This window comes from Trichechus manatus, unplaced genomic scaffold, assembly GCF_000243295.1.
Source record: "Trichechus manatus latirostris isolate Lorelei unplaced genomic scaffold, TriManLat1.0 scaffold00155, whole genome shotgun sequence".
NCBI lineage: Eukaryota > Metazoa > Chordata > Mammalia > Sirenia > Trichechidae > Trichechus > Trichechus manatus.
Genome location: NW_004444091.1, coordinates 1,727,375 through 1,735,734, shown reverse-complemented (window position 1 = coordinate 1,735,734; position 8,360 = coordinate 1,727,375). Strand labels below are relative to the sequence as shown.

Here is an 8,360-nt window from a genome sequence, read left to right as displayed (position 1 = left end):
TTTGGCTATGTATATTTTCACCAAAAAAAAAAAAAGTCCTCCAAGGTCAAAAGGTGAGAGTGTTGACATGTCGTGGGGTTGTTAACCAATGTCATAAAACAATATATGTACTGACTGTTTAATGAGAAACTACTTGTTCTGTAAACCTTCACCTAAAGTACAATTAAAAAAATTAAAAAAAGAAAAAAAAAATCAGTATCTCTTCCTTAACAATACCTATTCCCTTAAGTCTTTTTTTTTTTTCTCTATTTCCATGACTACCACTCTGATTAAATTCTGATTACCTCATGTCTAATGAATGTAAGAACTTTCTAACGAGGCTCCTTGCCTCCTCACTCCATTTCTCTAATGAACATATGTCATTAATAATTTTCCTAAAATACAATTTTCTTCATGTCCAAGACCTCCAATACACTCCAACACATATTTTTTTATCAATCAGTTTTTCTAGAAATATCCTTTAATTCTTTCTTGACCTATCTAAATTCTACTAACCTTTCAAAGCCCAGCTCAAATAACCTCATCTTTGTTTTATCTACTTCCCAAAAGTTATATAACTCTGACTATAAGTATTAATTTATTCCTGTGGTATCCATCACTTTTGCCTAACAGTGTTCGTTATTATTACATATACACATATCTTACCAACTATACTATAAACTGGAGGGTGGAGGGGTGTTGGAAAGGAGAAGATGAAACATTATAATAAGGTAAAACTGACAGGACTTGGCCTCTCATTAAGTGTTGGAAGCAAAAGATGAGGAATCAGATATAGCACTGAAATTTTGAGACTGGGTGACAAAGAGGTCCATTAACAGAAGAGGAGACCGTTGCATGTGAAGCACACAATGATTTAATTGGCAGATAATGGGAAGTCTGAGGTATTAACAACTCAAGCCATCTGGCAAGCAGTTGAAAATATGTGTCTGAAACTTAGAGAAAATGTCACAACTAGAGAGAAGGGAGATCATTTTAGGAGTAATTGTTGAAATCGGGAGATTAGGAAAGATATAAAGAAAAAACAGAAGAATATCAAAGATAAAACCTTGGTGAAGGTCATTATTTAAGAGGAAGGTGAAAAAGAAAAGAGACTGAAAGAGTAATTCAGAAGTAGAACTAGAAGAGCACAGCGTCACGGAAACAGAATTTCAAGAAATGAAAAACGGCAACTACTATAGAAATCAAAGAGTATGAAAACTAATGAACAATTTAAAAAGTCAGATATTTTTCAGAAGTGCAAATGCAGTCATTTGCCAGGAGAAAAAGGACGAGTGAATGATGTAAGGAAGCAGAAGTAGTGAGCAAAGCCTACTATATCAAGATGTGGAAGCACAAACCACTTCATAAAACTGCACGCCCTATCTAGTTTTTAAAATGCAGATCCCTGAAGAATTTAAATCTTTTACCTGATAACCTGAGCGTCTAAATGGACCTGAAAGTAACAAACTTGATTTCTCACTATGTGTTGTCTTAGAATGGCTACTTTTCCCCTATTCCTGCTTTACTGCAGTTCCTTTTTTTAAAACAAATTGTTATCTCCAAAGATCTAGTATTCTAAGATCCTGAATTCTAAAATGTGTGAAAATTTCAGAATAATGTGAAAACTCATTTTTAATATAATCTTTCATTTTGAACTCCGTAATCTTTAGAGGGAAGAAATATAAATCATTCAATGCTTATTTTCTACACTTATGGTAAAGAAAAGGGTTATTAGTAAGAAATAAATGTTTCTTGCTACTGAAGAGATCCAATATTTATTAGGAGGGGGAAATATATTAGAATTACTTATAAACTTATAAGGAACGTGATTAAAAAAAAACTAAAGAAGCCAAAATAAAGTTGTGGCATTATACTATTTTATAACCAGTTTATTTTGCAGTGGTGATATAGAAGGATTATTTTCAATTGTTAGAAAATGAGAATCTTCGTATCTTTCTAAAAATAGTCTTTTCCTTACCTCAGAGATGTGGCTAGATAAAACTGTACTTCCAATTTTCTCCAAACAGCTTTGACCTATGCTTCCACCTCATGAATTCCAAGACAGTATTAAACTGATGCATATTTTCATAAATCTGTTCAGGGGAAAAAGAAAATATACATTTAAGACTAAAAGAACTTTTATTTGCCAGAACAGAATAAAAATACATCATGTGTGAAATGACACATTTTCAGAGTAATAATCAATGAAAAGTCATACTGTATTTTAGAAATCTATCACTTTACCATTTTTCCACCCTCTGTCCAAAAAAGTTTCCCATTTTGAATATTTTCAACTTTACAAGGTAATAGTAGTTCTGTGAAAAAAGTACTTACTATGAAAAATTTCTATTATTAACATAAACTTTTGAAGAGAAAATTTCATCTCAATTTGAAAAAGCAGGAACAACCCTAAAATCTAAAATTCTATAGTAGTCAGATTCCTACTTTAGCAAAAATATATTTCACCACTGTCTTAGTCATCAAGTGCTGCTAACAGAAACACCTCAAGTGGATGGCTTTAACAAAGAGAAGTTTGTTCTCTCACAGTTTAGGAGGCTAGAAGTCCAAATTCAGGGTGCCAGCTCCAGGGGAAGGCTTTCTCTGTCAGTTCTGGAGGGAAGTCCCTGTCATCAATCTTCCCCTGGTCTAGGAGCTTCTCAGCGCAGGAGCCCAGGGTCCAAAGGACATGCTCTGCTCCCAGCATTGCTCTCTTGGTATGAGGTCCTCCTGTCTATCTGCTCCCTTCTCTCTTCTATATCTCAAAAGAGATTGATTTAAGACACAACCTAATCTTGTAGTTTGAGTCCTGCCTCATTAACATAACTGCCCCTAGTTCTGCCTCATTAACATCACAGAGGTAGGATTTAAAATACATAGGAAAATCACATCAGATGACAAAATGGTGAACAATCACACAATACTGGGAATCAAGGCCTAGCCAAGTTGACACACATTTCTGGGGGGACACAATTCAGTCCATAACAACCACCAAGCTAGTAACTCTTTCATTTTTTATCACAAAGTCCCAGTAACCAGTATTAATTTCATTCACACTTCTACCTAGAACATTAAGAATTTTGAACATCAGAATTAATAGCACCGCCCTAAGTCCATGGTATAGGTTTCAACTATGTTAATACTGTCATTGATACCCTACCGCTTTAAGGGACAAATAAATCTAAAAGAAGAAAATCATTAAAAAAATTTTAATTTATTTAAAGACAGGCATGCTGTTTACTCAGCTCTTAAAAATAACTCTATTAAGTATACCTTTTAACTGATACTTCAAATAGCAAAATATTCTGTCTCGTATTTAAAAAGGAAAATTTAGAGAACTGTATGAACATTTCCTACGTCCCATTATAAGGTCAAATATTTTTGCCTTCAAGTCCACTTACAAGTATCATTTGTGTCACACTCAGAAATATGATTAAATTCCCGTAAACTGGGGCAACCTGAAAAGGTCTAGTCTATCAGACAGCAGCCTTTCTTAAACACACCAGTCTCCACTCAGCAGACGAGCTGCCACAGTTCCAGGTTAAATCCTTCATGGTCCAACTAAACACAGACTGACCCTGAAAGCAATTACTAATGCTTTGTCTGCTTCAGAAACTTTTAACAGTCTTTCAATGTACTAGTCACTCATCACTTAAACAGGTCCTGAACGTTTTTCAGAGTACTCAGATGACTATGAAACTCTTAGACCATCACTCAGAGAAATTAGGCAAAGGGGGGTAAATCGGAAACTTGGCATGTATTTTTTTTTCTGAAAGGTTCATAATATTAAAAAATTTCCCTTTCAGTTTTAGGAATGGCATAAAGACTTTCCCCAAAGCCATTCTTTGCCAACTACTACATTCTTCCCTAACTGTGTGTATGGAAGAAGAGAGGGGAGGTAATCATTATATTAAACAAAGCTCAGATTAACCTATTTCCATAAAAGTAAAAACAGTCCATCAAACTGTCTCTGTGTAAAAAGATAAGGCCTGATTTTAATTCTACCAAGTATTGCCAATGGATCAAATAATAAATAAAACTAACGTGTAAACCATTTACCAATCATTATTTATTACAGCACTATTTATGACACCACTGTTTCCTTCATAGTCGGAAAAAATAAAATAAAAAAGAAAAGACTTCAAGCTTTAGGCTAAATCAAAAGGTAACAAAAGGAAAATATATAACCAAAAGGCCCTTCTTCAAAGTCCAAGACCTCAAACTGTCTATCTTCCCTCTGTCCTCTCATATATAAAAGCACTTGACAGAATCTAAAACTCAGAAAACCTTTCCTGAAGATTGAACTTATTAAAAACAAACACCAAATCCTTTTCCATTAAGTCAAATTCTGACTCATAGTGACCCTATAGGACAAAGTAGAACTGCCCCACAGGGTATCCAAGGTTGTCAATCTTTACAGAAACACATTGTTACATCTTTCTCCCAGGGAGCAGCTAGTGGGTTCAAACCACCAACCTTCTGGTCAGCAGGCAAGCACTTAATTAACCACTGCGCCACCAGTACTCCTTAAAATTGAACTTAAGACCTATTAAGAAAAGCCAAGTAAGATTTTACTTTATTACTAAAAGGTAAATAAAAGACAAAGGACAAAATAAGCTTCACAGTGCTGGGCTGCAAATGACTTTTTATATACTCATAAGTTGTGTAATAAAGTAAAGCTATCCCTAAGCTTTAGAAGGTAGTGCTACAGAACTATGAGCAGAGATCTATAAATACATATATGCACAGAGACAGGATTTACATAGGCAAAATGTTCCAAACGTTAATCACTTAACTTGCAAGGTAATTTACCACAGGCTTTTAGCACTGTGAACTTGTAACTTGTGTTCAACAAACACAAGAGATGGTGATCAAAACCAAATGCTAAGTAAATGTACAGGACACAGCAGAACTACCCATAGGGTTTCCAAGGCTCTAAATCTTTACAGAAGTAGACCACCAAATCTTTCTCCAGCAGAGTGGCTGGTAGATCTGAACCACCAATCATGCAGTTAGCAGTCTAGCACCTAACCACTGCACCACTAGGGCTCCTAAGTAAATCTAAGTAATAACTTTTCACCAAAGACTAGACTTTCCTCAAAGTTAATAATTATTTGCATACAAGTGGGAAAAGGACATTTTAATTCTACAGTTCCTTTACAAAATATCTTTTTTGTGCCATCAAAATGTACACATACCTCTTGGTTATCAAAATTATTAACGTGGTTACTAACACATCTTAAAACATAAGGGTACTTTCATGATCACTAACCATGCAGAACTCATCAGTGACAGATACTAACTGTGAGCATTACAGTTAGTCATTTCTGAGGTGTCAGAAAGTCACCCATTAAGTCCTATATTAGTAAGGTTTTCTTTATAGAAAAGAATAACATAAATATTCTCTCTCTCTCTATATATATATATATATATACACGCATCTCTGGTTTTGCTTCTCTAGCGAACCCAGCCTAAGACACTATGTATTCACAAAAATCAACAATACTGATTGTACATTTTTTCCTTCCACCACTCCAATTCCCATCTTCTCCATTTTCATTTCTCCTCCCTTATCAGCACCCATGAAAAGCATTCTATATATCATATAAATACTGCTGTAAACATATCTGCATTGATAATGATTTTTAAAAAGCTTAGCCAAATTACAAAATAATTTATGTTTTACAAATCAATTCAGTTGAGATCTTAAACTAGAAGTATTACTGTTAAAACCTCCCGTACTTTAACTAGGAAATGCAAACATTATACTCCAGAAAAACATAAGGTTTTAGCTCTAAGTAAACTCAAATGAATAGTATAATTTAGGTTGGTTTACCCTGCACTTCATAATAAAGTATCAACCACGTAACACTGAAAAGGAGGGCTATCAGTGTTAAAAAAAAAAAAATAATCAAAACTCAAAGAAATTGAAACGTAAGGTTTATTCTGAGTAGTCATGCATGCAGGGAAATCATTTCGCCTCCAAAAACAAGTGGCCCAAAGTAGGCTAGTAACAACTGTTAAAAATAAAACTTTGAATTAGCTCAAAACAATATTATAGTAATTGATTGTTTCATAATTCAACAAACACTTTGCAATTTGGAGGATGGAGAGTTTCCCATGCATGAAGAAAAAATGAAAAAGAAGTACTCCCCAGGATTTGAGACTTCACAGAAGTTTAAATGTATATATAAAAACCAAAAAACCCAAACTTGTTGCTGTCAAGTTGATTCCGACTCATAGCGACCCTATGCCCCATTGGGTTTTCAAGGAGCAGCTGGTGGATTCTAACTGCCGATGTTCTGGTTAGCAGACAAGCTCTTAAGCACTATGCCACCAGAGCTGGTGTGCGTGTGTGTGTCTGTGTGTGTCTGTGTGTGTCTGTGTGTGTGTGTGTGTCTGTGTGTGAATGAACAGAAGTTTCTATGGTGACCAAGTAAATAATGGTTACTGAGTTAGCATTGGCGCCCTAGTGGCGCAGCGGTTAAGAGCTACGGCTGCTAACCAAAAGGTCAGCAGTTTGAACCCACCAGCTGCTCCGTGGAAACCCTATTGGCCAGTTCTACTCTGTTCAATAGGGTCGCTGTGAGTTGGAATCAACTGTATGGCAACCAGTTCGTTTTTTTAAAAAATGTAACTCTTGAGATTTGGCCCTCTACCCCCCTACAGCCATGAGACCTCTTGAATTTAAATTAAAGAAGCCCACCATCTTTTTTCCATTAAATCACAATGTAATGATTTTGTTATTGATTACCCTTTTCTGGCCTGAAAAAAACAATTTACAATGCTGCAGATAAGCTTTTTGGTCAGGCCTTTTACGGTTAATTTTTTATTTCCTGGGTAAGAAAAAATCCCTTAAAAATCAAAGTAAAATGTCTGTTATTAATTTTTTCTTTTACACCAAGGGGATAAATCACTCTGATCAACTTATGAATGGGCTGTATTCCAAATGTTCACTGATAAACTGAATTTAAGCTTCATGTTAAAACTCATGAAACCAAAGATAAAAAGAGTGGTATTTGACCAATAATTAAAATAAACTTTAGTGCACAATTCTATCACAGCACTCTTCTGCTTAAGCATATTTCCATGTTGTTGTTGTGAGGTGCCTTTGGATAGACTTTGACTGACAGCAACCCCATGTGACAGAGTAGAACTGCCCTCATAGAGTTTTCTTGATTATAACCTTCATGGGAGCAGACTGCCAAGTCTTTCTCCTGCTGAGCTGCTGGGTGGGTTTGAACCACCAATCTTTCAGGTAGCAAGTAAGTGCTTAACCACTACGAGACCAAGGCTCTCTGCATGTTTCCACACTAAACTGTAATTTCCTATTCATTTTTGTATCCTAGAATCTAGCAGTTAATAACACAGACTAAGATCTCAATAAATGTTAGTTGATCTGAAATATTAAATAGTTTAACAACTCAATGATCTGAAAATTCAGTTGGCTAAAAAATCTTATCTATCTGAACTACAGCAGAGATCAGAAGGCAAGAGGAAAAGGCCTTGTTATGGATTAAATTTTGGCTCCCTAAAACATGTGCTGTAAATCCTAACCCCCATAACTGTTGTTATTAATACCTTTTGGGGATGGGTTTTCCTTGTTATGTTAGTAAGACTCTATTAGTATAGGGTATCTTAAATCAATTTCTTTTGAGATACAAAAAGAGCATATTAAGCAAGCAAGCAAAGTTAGAAACAAAGAAGGATCAGTCGCTGGAAAATAACGACCTTGGTGACAGAAACGATGCCAAAGATTGCATGACAGAATTTTGTAAGGCCAATGATCTATTCATTGGAAATACCTTTTTTTCAACAACATAAATGGTGACCATACACGTGGACCTCGTGAGATGGACTACACAGGAATCAAATCAACTATGTGGAAACAGACGATGGAGAAGCTCAATCTCATCATTCAGAACAAGGCCAGGAGCTGACTGCAGAACAGACCATCAATAGCTCCTATGCAAGTTCAAGCTGAAGCTGAGGATTATAAACAAGTCCACAAGAGCCAAATCACGACCTTTAGTATATCCCACCTGAATTTAAAGACCTTTTCAAGAGGAGATTTGATGCACTGAACACTAATGACCAAAGACCAGACAAGTTGTGGAATGACATCAAGGACATTATACATGAAGAAAGCAAAAGGTCATTAAAAAGACAGAAAAGGAAAAAAAAAAGACCAAAATGGACGTCAGAAGAGACTCTCAAATCTGCTCTTAAAGGAGAATAGCTAAAGTGAAGAAATGATGAAGTAAATGAACTAAAAAGAAGATTTCAAAGGGCAGCTCAAGAAGAATCAAGGAATAGAAGCTGAAAAAAGACAAGAACGTTCCCCCAAAGCAGAGAGAGAGAGAGAGAGAGAGAGAGAGAGAGAG

General features: G+C 35.5%; 1 protein-coding gene across 11 annotated transcripts in view; it reads right to left on the bottom strand.

The window, feature by feature from the left end:
• Positions 1 to 8,360, bottom strand: part of BMPR1A (bone morphogenetic protein receptor type 1A) — a 212,499-nt gene that overhangs the window by 110,202 nt on the left and 93,937 nt on the right. For 9 of the 11 annotated variants that reach the window (XM_023740422.1, XM_023740424.1, XM_023740421.1 and 6 more), the window contains one exon: positions 1,958 to 2,072. The gene's annotated coding sequence lies outside the window, so the exon portion shown is untranslated. Of the gene's footprint in view, positions 1 to 1,957; positions 2,073 to 2,524; positions 2,548 to 4,452; positions 5,358 to 8,360 lie in introns of those variants that run through there. The other 2 variants (XM_023740427.1, XM_023740426.1) reach the window with 2 other exon arrangements.